This window comes from Chanos chanos, chromosome 3 (assembly GCF_902362185.1).
Source record: "Chanos chanos chromosome 3, fChaCha1.1, whole genome shotgun sequence".
NCBI lineage: Eukaryota > Metazoa > Chordata > Actinopteri > Gonorynchiformes > Chanidae > Chanos > Chanos chanos.
This window is the reverse complement of record NC_044497.1, coordinates 4,622,501-4,635,198: the sequence shown is the minus strand read 5'-3', so window position 1 is coordinate 4,635,198 and position 12,698 is coordinate 4,622,501.

The window sequence follows — 12,698 nt, the reverse complement described above, 5'->3', positions numbered from 1 at the left end:
CTAAATCATGATCAGGCCAGGCGCTCTGACTAAATTGTGTATGAAGGCCCCAGGCCAAAAAGGTGCACACACTCATTACTTGAAACAGAAAAAAAAAAAAAAGAAAAAGAAAAAGTTTTTTTTTTTGCACACAACAAGAGTCCGTTTTTTTGTCCTCACATGAACATAGGCAAAGACGGTGGGGGTAGGGGGGGGGTCAGCATAATTCCTCACAAGACACTAAAACCTCCTCGATGTCTTCTCTCTCTCTCTCTGTCTCTCTCTCTCACGCACACACAGGTTTATATTTAGGTGTGAATGCAAATGAAAAAATATTATTCGCTGTGAAGTCTTCAGTTATCTGCATCTTTGACCCCCCCGGGGGGGAGAATCGGTGGCAGGCCGTGGGAGCTGGCCGTGCACCTGAGAGGCGGAAGGGGGGGGGGTGATGGTGGTGGTGGTGTGTGTGTGTGTGAGGGGGGGTCGTAGGTAAGGTCAAAATGACTCTTCTACGGCGCTTCTGTCGTTATTACTTTATCTTTTTACGTCGGAGGCCGATCCTGCCCCGCGTCACGTGTCATGTTTCGTGTTTCGCTGACGGCGTGACAGGATACGCCGCTTCCAGGTCTTCACGCCGGAGCAACGCGCCGCGGAGAAAAAAGCGCTAATTTGCACAGATCTCGCAGAGGGATCGACTGCGCGGAGAGAGCCTGCGCGTATGCGTCGCAGACCTGCGGAGGCCGGGCGCGCTCCGATCACCTTTAGGACATTATCACCTTGGCGGCACACGGGAGGACCACCTCCCCCTCTGGGCAGGTACTTCCTGCTAGCGCTAATTAATTAAAAGGGCAGGTTGCCCACTGTGGAAACGAGTCCCAGAGCCTTTTCATCTCGCACAGACAGGATGCCCTTCGATTCCTCACCAGACTTCCCAATGCCGTCCTGCAGTTTCAAAGCACGCCGCAGCCAGTACACACTTCCATGCCCGGCTCTGTCAGCTCTTCCTTCTCTCTCTCTCTCTCTCTCTCTCTCTCTCTCTCTCTCTCTCTCTCTCTCTCTCCTCTCTTTTTCTTTTTCTTTTTTTAGCTCTCAACTGGGTGAGAGGTCTGCCACCGGCCCTGCTGTAAAAACGGTGTCTGACGTGATTAAATATCGTATGTAAGTTTTTTACATTTGTCAGTGGTTTAAACCTTCGGGGTGCACTTGTCAATTTATGCAACTTGATGATTTGAATCTAAACAAACAAACAAGCAAACAAACAAAAAAAAGCAACAAAAAAAGGCGATGCGACATTAAAATAAAACACGGAACGTGTTCATGCCATTTACATGCGCAGCCAACGCCAACGGTAACCAAGAAAAAAAAAAAAAGAGAAAAGTTTACACTCCAAAATAGACCCACCAAACAACTCGGAGAGACATCATACAAGCACATTTAATGAAAGGTTAAATTTTCATTTACTCACTATTGACTGAACTAAAAGGCTCATTTTTTATTTTATTGGCGCGATGTGGCTCATTAGAGCTCCATTGGAATTGGCAAATGGGGGGGGGTGTTGGGGGGGGTTGGGGGGGTGTGAGGGTGGGGGTGGAGATGGTGAGTGGGGGGGGGGGGGGGGTGAGAGCGTGGAGGGTTTTTTTCGTCACTTCACTGTTATGATAGCTTCAAGCATTAAAGGACCTGCGAGAGTCACAGAAACTTTTTCTCCCTCCGTCTGCCTCCCGATCCTCTCTCTCTCTCTCTCTCTCTCTCAGCCAGACTGGACTCTTTTTGATCCTCTCTCTCTCTCACTCTCTCTCAGCCAGACTGGACTCTTTTTGATCCTCTCTCTCTCTCTCTCTCTCAGCCAGACTGGACTCTTTTTGATCCTCTCTCTCACTCTCTCTCAGCCAGACTGGACTCTTTTTGATCCTCTCTCTCTCACTCTCTCTCAGCCAGACTGGACTCTTTTTGATCCTCTCTCTCTCTCTCTCTCTTTCAGCCAGACTGAACTCTTTTTGATCCTCTCTCTCTCTCTCTCTCTCTCAGCCAGACTGGACTCTTTTTGATCCTCTCACTCTCTCTCACTCTCTCTCAGCCAGACTGGACTCTTTTTGATCCTCTCTCTCTCTCTCTCTCTCTCAGCCAGACTGGACTCTTTTTGATCCTCTCTCTCTCTCACTCTCAGCCAGACTGGACTCTTTTTGAAACGCTTATCAACATTTAACCACATAACACTGTGGCTAATTTGCCATCGATCCGTTGTTTTTTTGTTTTTTGTATTTTTTTTTTCTCTTTTTACTTTGCTCTCCTTATTCCCCCATCTCTTACACATCAATGGCAATCTGATTCCATTCACCAAGATCCTATTGGTCTTGTCTCTGCTGGGCGACAAGACACACCGCTGTGACAGCTAACCTAATAAGAGGAGCGCTTTAGCCGGGCTCGGAATAGGTCATCCGCGCTGGCTGCCTGCCGCCCAGTCTCCATTCATTTAGCACCGAGCTGTAATTGCAGCAGGAGGTGAAAACGCACCTTTAGTTTAATTGTGAGAATCCTCAGAAGACAATGCACGTGTTAAATACGTTGAGTACGACAAGCCGGGTGTGGGGTGGGGGGGGGGGGGGTGGCTGTTGGGAGGGGGGACGGCGGGCAGCGTTTACTCAAGGGTCCGGCCTCGTTCTCATTCTAACACTCAGGTCGGTTAATGTGTGTCCTCACCCAGAGAAGACAGCGTTGTGCAATCCATCCTGTCGCGAACCAATCGGGGCTCACGCCGCCGCGCGCGTTAGACCAGACGACGCCTCAGCCCGCGGTTTCCTCGAGTGTCCGCGCAAACGCAAGTAGGGCAGCAGATGGCCGTCGCTCTCCACGGCAACGAAACAACCTCTCCCTCCTTGGGATCACACAGGTCAACGGACACTCTCCCGCCGCCAAGATGGCCGCCACACTCCTGCCATCTGGCCGCCAAGGTCAAGGTCGCAGCCGAAACTTATTTGATGCTCCGCGTGAAACAATGCTATTTTCCAAAAAATTTTTTTTCTTTTTTTTTTTTTTTTTTTTCACCGACCTTTTTTTCACCATTGGCCAATACCGTTGACATTTTCATGTAGGACATTTATTTAGCTCTGCGCTAAACCGCTCCATAATTTAGACGCCCGCTGACTCTCAGCTGTGCTCCTGTCCATCAGGTAAACGTGAGCCAGCCGTGTTGTGTTTATTTATTTATAATTATAATGATGATTATTATTTTGTCCCCCCCCCCCCCCCCCCCCCCCCCCCCCCCCCCCACCCCCCCCCCGACACGTAGCCTCCATATATGGTCTGGAGTCAGGCCTGGAGTCAGCTGTCCGTGTAAGACGGCAGCGTGCGTTTCCGTTGGACGGAGCCGTGGCTTTTTTGATGTGCAGGCTGCGTGCGTCTTTATGGTCTCATTTTCTGTCTGTGGCCCAGGCTCTGCTGAGCTTCCCACCACTTTCACAAGCAGTAAACATCTTGGTGAACTCTTTCATCTGCTCGCTGCGGTTTGGCCCCCGGGGGCCGGGGGGGGGGGCTCCTCCGCGGGATTAGCGTCGTGATAAAACCGGTCCCATATTGCTCTTTTAACCAGTTCCTCAAGACTCCGTTACTCATGTTAAACTCCTCACAGGCCGCGCTACAAATGAATCGCTTCCTGTTGAGGACAGACTTGCGGAGAGAATTCTTATTGGTTTTCTTTTAAAATCCTCCACTATCTGACCTAATGGAGATACTAACTATCTCCTATCTCCTCTATCTGACCTAATGGAGCTCCCAGTACAGCTGCAACTTCCCCCCTGTTGTATCATATCTGCTGATTAAACTCACGACGTTCGCTTTTGGAAAGTCTTTTATAGCAAAGGAAATAATTGTACGGTTCTTGCTTTTTCATCCGAGTCCTATGCAGAATATATGCCAGGTTAAACTATAATCCTGGCTGGATGTTCTCTCTGTGAATGTCCGTGAGGGAGTTAGATGTTTAGAGCAGTAAAAGCTGGAGAAAGAAGAACACGGCCCATCAGATTGTCCGCTGCTGTGGAACCCCCCACCCCCCCCCCCCCCCCAAAAAAAAACGAGTTCAGCATTTCAAGGCGAGAATTTTATGACTGTGGACAACATGCCTGTGCAGGGAGATGATGTTTACCAAACTCTGCCCGTCTGTCGCATTAATATTTGAAAATCAGAGGGAAAGAGGAACGCCATCATCAATTATTCTTCACTTTCATTCTCTCTCTCTCTCCCTCTCTCTCTCTCTCTCTCTCTACCTATCTATCTCTGTGTCTCTCAGTGGAGATGCTGCATGGTTGTGGAGCTGGCAGAAATATAGCTCTGAAGGAGAAGGAGGGATTCTTGCATTTCGGAGCGTGTCGTCCCCTGTGTGTGGACTGGGGCGTGTGGTAATGGAGTGTGGGAAAAGAGGGACAGATTGGTCTAGACGCGCATGCATCCACGGAGGTGACGGAAAATGAGCGCGGGTCCGTGACCGTCGTTCGGGGGCCATTGTCCCGTCTCTGTCCCCGCGTACCGGAGGTGCCACGCGGCCTCCCGGCCCGGAACGGCGCCCCGAAAAAAAACTTGTTTGCGCTTGACAGACCCCCACCCCCCCCCCCCCGCCTTATTCCTGGAGCTAATCATTCTACTCTCATCTGGTTTGATTTGAGAATCATCACAAGGCCTGCCCTCCATCTCCAAACAGCATTCCTCGCGTTGACCTGGGAATCGTTTAAGGACGCCGGGGAGACGACACGGAGCCCGCGCTCGGGGTCCCTCATGTCTCCCCTCCACCTCCCCTCCCCACACCCCACCCGCCCAAGCCCCCTGCCCTACGGCTCCACCTGGTCTCCGTGCCGACGCAGCCAAAGCAAATCAAGCGTTGACCTGGAGCGTTTGGACCCCTCGGAGCGTGGGCTCTTTTCGGCGGGAGCCGGCGAGCGGTGGAGAGGAGCGCGGCTCTTCTCTGTGAAACACTGCTTTGCTTATGCGCCGTGCGGTGCCGTGTGAAAGCTCCACCAAATCGGCCATACATCACACGGCAGCGGCTGTCGCGTGCTTTATTGAAAGGGAAAACAAAGGGTTGAGCCGGTAGAATCATTAACTCCTCAGCAATTTTTCAAAAAAAGCACCAAAAGCTTTTCTTTTGAGGTCCTAGGAGCATGGAGAGGACCAGCTATAAAGATGATGAATTGGAGTTTGGCGGAATTGTAGCTTGACTTTTTCGTTCTTCTGGGCTAAGTTGCCCAAGAATGAGAGAGAGAGGGAAGGAGAGAGAGAGAGAGAGAGAGAGAGAGAGAGAGAGAGAGAGAGAGAGAGAGAGTGAGTTAGACAGGCTAACAGGGTGTGAGTTATATGAAAGATCTGTTTTTCTGAATATACTGTTGTTCCCATTAACTGAATTGTGGACATTAGTCTCTGGTGTAAGCTTGGAATAAAACAGGAGCTATGTTTCAGATTAGGGTGAGCATAAAACACGGTGATGTTTCAGATTAAGGTGAGCATAAAACAGGGTGATGTTTGAGATTAAGGTGAGAGGGATGCACTGAGAGGTGAGAATGTTGCATTTTCACAGCGATGTGCTTTTTCAAAGTCACCACATTCCCCAAGACTTTTGTAAGACCTCATTACACTCTGTGTTTAGTGAATTGATCTGAGAGAAACAGAGTCAACAGCAGCCCGCTCTAATGAGTTTCAATCCATCTCTATACTCAACACACACACACTCACATACACACATGCATATACACATGCACACACACACACGCGCACACACATACACACACACACACACACACACACGCATATACACACACACACGCATATACACATATACACACATGCAGAGGTACACACCCACACACACACTTATACACACACACATGAACATGCACATGCACACACCCACACACACACTTATACACACACACACGAACATGCACATGCACACACACACACACACACACACACACGCATATACACAAACATACGCACAAACACACACACACACACCACACACAAGTGCACACACACACGTGCATGCACATGCATAAATGCACACAAATATACATGCACACTCACACACACATTCACACAGACAGGTTTAATGCCTCTTTTACTCTGTCTTTCTTTCTCTCTCTCTTTTTCCCTCTTCTGCTCTCTTTTTTATTGTCTCTCTCTGTCTCTCCTTTACTCTCTCTCTCTCTCTCTCTCTCTCTCGCTCTGTCTCTCCTCTGCTCTCTCTCTCTCTCTCTCTATCTGAGGATTCAGGTGAGTGAGCCGCTGTCTGTCCGTGTGTTAGGATGATACATGTTCCAGCGGCACTGGATGACAAATCCTGCCGCGACCCAGCCGAGAAGAGACATATTGATTTCTCAATGATTAATAAGTGGAAAATAATTGTATTTCATTAAGATGAATGGGGTTTCATTTAGTCTGTCTCCTCTCTTTCACTTCAGAGAGAGCAGGCAATCAAATCTCTCTCTCTCTCTCTCTCTCTCTGCCGCGTTACTCTGCCGTGGCAGCAGGATCACCCATCCATACAGTGTCACAGGGGAGTTAGATCCAGGCCCTCTCTCACACCCCGCACGTGCATCCTCCATGAACAAACCCACCGCAAACACCCTCTTCTCTTCTCTTCTCTTCTCTTCTCTTCTCTTCTCTTCTCTTCTCTTCTCTTCTCTTCTCCTCTCCTCTCACGATCAGTGAAGTCAGAATTGGACATTTTATTTAAAAAAAAAAAAAACAACTTTTTTTGGGTCATGTTTCAGAATAGTCTTCACACAGAAATGGTTATTATTTACTCTTAATATATTTACTCACAAACAGAGAGCCACCTCCTCCTCCTCCTCCTCTCTGAAACTGCACCATATTCTCCAGCACACACACACACACACACACACACACACACACACACTCACACAGACACACAGACTCACAGACACACAGACACACAGCATATTCTCCAGCACAGACCACTGTCAGCCCTGAATAAGATATAAATGGAGGAGGTAGGGAGGTGATGTGGAGTGAAAAGGGTTGGGGGGTGGGGGGTGGGTGGGAGCGGTGGGGTTGGGGCTATAGTAAACAGCAGTGCGGTTGGGTTCTCAATACTGTATCATTTTAATGTTCGTCTAATGACATTCCCTCCACCACCATGTCATGGCCCATCAGGACAAATAATTGTAAATTGATTCATTGTCAGCTAAGGGTGACAGCCAGGTACTGTCAACAAGAAATTGATAAGAGAGAATAGGTTCCTTTAATGAAGGTATCAATAACGGGTGACAGGTGAAAAACTGCCCCAGTGACGTTACCCAAATAAGCACCAAACTCTTCTTCAGATGCCTCCATTTGTTGTACGTCAGTCTGCCAAGGCGGCCGCGCCCCGGAGATAATTACTCTGTTAGTGTACTAGCCTTTCATGACCTGTCTATCAGAGTTTCCCTGGTTCTTAAAGTTCGAGACGACGTTTGTTTATTCGTTTTTTTTTTTTTAGGCTCTTTATAAACACAGGGATTTTGCCGTCTGACAAAACACATCCACCTCAGCTCTGTTTGGACGTACACTTGGTCCAGATCGCTGGTCAGATACAGGGGGGCGTATGAATCTACCTGTTATTTAGCGGAGTGTATAAGCATGTACATTACCGCGTAATTGATATTGTGTGGTGTCTAATCACTCTCTCTATGACACACAGTGAAACACACGCGTTCCCCACATTACTCTTACAGTCTGAACCATAAAGATAAATGAAATGCCACATGAGTGCTATGAATGCGAACGCACACACACACACACAGACACAGACACGCACGCACACACGCACACACACACACACACATAGACACACACACACACACACACACACACAGACACAGACACGCACGCACACACACAGACACACACACACACACACACACACACAGACACAGACACACACACACACATAGACACACACACACACACACACACACACAGACACAGACACGCACGCACACACACACACACAGACACAGACACACACACACACACACACACACACAGACAGACACAGACACGCACGCACACACACACACACACACGCACGCACACACACACACACACACACACACACACACACACACACACACACACACACACACACAGAGAGAAGCAGTGAAGTAGTTGTTTTGTTCTGCACTCATTAATAAACAGTAATGGAAACAAACTTCCACTCAGACGTTTCTCCTTTTGTCAGCGCAGAATACAGATAAAAAAAACATCACCACACACAATCACAGAGCCTCACTCTGTCATTCTAGTGCGCACACACACACACACTCACACACACACACACACACACACACGCGCGCGCGCGCGCATGCGCATACACACACACACACATACACCCACACTGCTCCTCCTCTTACTCTGATGGCTTGGGTGTTAATAGCATTGTGATTGCTATGGCTCACTCTTAATGTCTGATTTATTAGGTTTTAATACCCCTGTCAGTGGAGCAGGACCTGCCTCCTCACAGACATGCATAATGAACCCCCGCCCCTCTCCTGTCTCCCACAGGATACACCTCACTCCACAACCCTGTCCTCCTCACCACAACCCTGTCCTCCTCACCACAACCCTGTCCTCCTCACCCTGCTCCTCACCACAACCCTGTCCTCCTCACCACAACCCTGTCCTCCACAACCCTGCTCCTCACCACAACCCTGTCCTCCTCATCACAACCCTGTCCTCCACTCCACAACCCTGTCCTCCAATTCACAACCCTGTCCTCCACAACTCACACTCAACACCAGGACACACACACACAGAGACACACACAGACACACACACAGAGACACACACACACACACACACACACAGAGAGAGACACACACACACACACACACACACACACACACACACACACACACACACCACCTTCTCATCTCAATATTGGCCATGTCCTTTACTCTGCTCTAGTACCTCTTCCAGTCCCTGTTCAGTTTCCTCACACTACACTACACTCTACAGGAATGACAAGACCACAAAACCAGAAATGCCCACGAGAACCTCTCTGATATTTTAGATTTTGCTCTGATGAGGAAAGAGAAAACAAAATTGTTAAGGGCAAATATTACGTTTTAAATAACATCTTATATGACGTCTGGTATATATACTTTGCGGGTAGTAGGAAAGAGACTGTAGTGTGTGTGTGTGTGTGTGTGGAATGCCGGGAAACCCTGCTTTGTTCCCCTGAGTAAATCAATTGAGTGGAACTGTTGTCATTTAACAGACTATTAATTGACTAATGTGCATCACTTCCCTCTCTGACAAAGGTACTAACACAACTCTTATCACAAAGGATTTCACGAAATTAACAGAAACAATGAACAGGGCCTCTGTGTCTGTGTGTGTGTGTGTGTGCGTGCGTGTGTGCGTGCGTGTGTGTGTGTATCTGGGACTGTGCGCTTTCTGCTTTTCTGGTAATCCAAGACTTCAGAGAGTAAGTGGATACAGTCTCTATGATTGTTTGAACAAACACGATTATTCTAATCACATAATTCCTGCGTTGCGAGACATCTGTTGTGTTTAACTCTGTATTTCCCTTGACAAATGGGAAGAGAACGAACAGAGCGGTTCTCCGTCCTAACAGTGCAGTTCCACTCCACAGTGGGTATCAGATGAATGGACCTGAAAAGGGTTTAAAACATCCTTAATTCTCCTAATGGAGCACTTGCGTTTTGTTAAAACAACAATGCACTGGATGTTTTTCGCAGACATCCATCAGAAACTCCACCTCGGCACAAATGTAATCCCAGCCAGAACGGCGTGTGAGCTACAAATACAAATAGGGTTTTTTTTTTTTCCGCAGCTGAGGTTGTGTGTGTGTGTGTGTGTGTGTGTGTAAATGTTGTGGAGTACTGAACACTTTTTTTTTTTGGACACAGACTGCTCGTAATCCAAAACCAAAAAAACATGAATTTTCAATAGAATATGCCCAGTAACATAGACGTTCAGTCAAGCAGAGATTCCTCTGTGTCCAGACGTGACTGAAAGGCCATGTAATCATTAAATATCATTACATATCAAAATATCATTATGTCAAAATACGACACGTGTGAGAAAAATGGAACCTACCGATGCGTCCTTTTCCAGGTTAAAGATTTCTGAAAACTGTCAAGCTACAGCTAATAGATAAATGTATTCATATAATGACAACATTGATTACGTCTATTGTTAAACAAATGTACATTCAAACAAAAGTCAATATGAAAATCTTTTTTGGGAGGGGGGGGGGGGGGGTGTTAGGGTCCCGTAAATGTCAGATGAGCGGCGGGTATGCCCCGCTCTCCACGGGGCTCAGTCATCCCACGGAGAACACTCCATCGGCTCCAACAACTCTAATTAGCGTTCCGTCCATAGGATAATCCTTCACATGTCAATGTATGGATTTCCTGCCTTCATTAAAGGCAGCGTGGAGGGGCCATCTGAAGGGGTTACGGGCGAGAGAGAACCAAATGGGCAATCAGGAAGAAAAGGTTAACCGTGTTAGAGAGGAGACGACAGGCAGTGTGTGTGTGTGTGTGTGTGTGTGTGTGTTGGGTATTGTCAGGAATAGGAAGGTGTTAGCTGTGATTCTCTCTTATCACTGCCTCCTGTTGTCCAACATGTTTACGGGTAAACCTAGGCCACTTGTGCACGTGTTTTATATTAGTTTTGTGGTGTTCACAGATTGACTTATTTATTTTTATTCTTATTTTTGGCGTCTTGGAAGTTTAACAGGATTATCGACCGATCACACTTGCATAGCGCAAAAAATACGTAACACAAACATTTTATTACACGACTGTATTTTAACAAAACTGTATTTTAACAAACCATTTCGTACAGTTGTACGTGGATGTTTTTCTATATATATATATATATGTGTGTGAGTGTGTGTGTGTGTATATATATATATATTAGTTGTGGCATACAACACCGAACATTATTTCATTAATGTTCGTTTACAAAATTCAGGTTTTGCTATAACGCCAAACTAATTACGAAGTCAAATAATATTTATTAAAACATTCATTTTTTTAAAACAGCCACAGCTTCACTTTACAAATATAAAATCAAACCAAATCCCAGTTTACGAAACTCTCGCCAAGTCGTAACTTACAGTCCTCTTACCCAAAACTACGAGAAAAAAAAAAACAAACCAACCCCAAAGTAAACAAAAACCCATCAGCTGGACTCATCTGAAACAGAACAGAACACTTCAACATTTGGTAAAAAGGGCGGTGGCCATGTTTACTTTTTACTTTTATTTCCGCAATTTCGCCACAATTTTCGATAATTTTTTTCTCCCCGACGATTCGGCATCGCATCCTCCATCATACGCACCTCAAAGTCCAGGTCGGCGGTCACAGATGGGACACGGCGATATCCTTCGTTTTATTTAGAATTATAAAAATAAACTGCAGTCCAAGCCGTGCGGAGACTTCCCAGCGAGGATGAGAAAACGCAGATGTACATTTCTTGTTTATAACAGGGTGAAATAAATGATTACTCCGGACAGATAATGGTAATTATCGGAAAACCATTAACATTCCGACGCTGTCCATACCCTACCAGCGTTGCTATACGGAATTCCCATACCGCACTCACGCAACACACAGACAGCTTCGTTTGAGAGAAAGAAATGTTGGTTTAGAATTATGGCGTCTTCGCCTTGGGTCATGTTGTGCATCTGTATTATTTTTGGTCCCGTAACGTCTCCTCATTTTCTCCTCTTCTGTTTTCTCGTCCATCGAGGAGATGTGTTAATTTCCCCCGAATGCCTGGACCGCCGTCCTGAACTGACATTCAGAATTCAGAACGCTGAGACCAGGTCTGATTGTGAAAGCCTTATATCAGTCCAAAGAAATTTAACTTTGGTGATTTTCCAAACGCAGCTTTGAATCTCTTTTCCATTTTTTTTTTTTTTTTTTTTTTACAGCTGCATCCTCAGATGGAGGGGGGCCGTTAGACGTTAATTACAGTTACCAAAAGGATAAAAGAATGAAGGGTACAGACCACGTCAAGTCTGACCGTAGCTTTTCACACGTCAACACTAAACGATAACCGGTGCTTGCCATTCTAACGGTACAGAATCACACGCAGTCATGTGTCCATGTGCCTTTTGTGCTTGTGGGCAGCCGTGGTCTATAGTCTAGAGAACCGGGCTTGTGACCGAAGGGTTGCCCGGTTCGATTCCCAGAACCGACATCCATGGCTGTGTGCCCTTGTGCAAAGCACTTAAGCCCCAATGCCCCCTAGGGCTGCTCACTGCTCCTGTGTTCACTACCTGTGTTTGGATGGGTTAAATGCTCACTGTTCACAATGCTTTCTATTTAAACTCCCAAACCAAAGACCTTCCTACAGGAGAAGACTGTATGATGTCACTGATCGCTAAGAATGCTCATACCCTAGATACCAAAGACCATAGATATCATATCATACCATACCATAGATACTTTCTGCTCAGATTGGTTTGGCTTGTTTGCCTTGCGTCTTCGAACCAGACATACCGTAGAGAAGTACATTGTTATGACTGGGCGTGGGTGAAGATGGCATTACCTCCACGTCGACGTCACCTCGGACTCTGTTCCTCGTCAAACGTCAACGGTGAAGCTTCTGCTGAGCATGCCTCATCCACAGCACGGTCCTCTTCCAAAGTCACCGGGATCTGTTCTTTTATCCATGGCAACCAAAGTAATCGA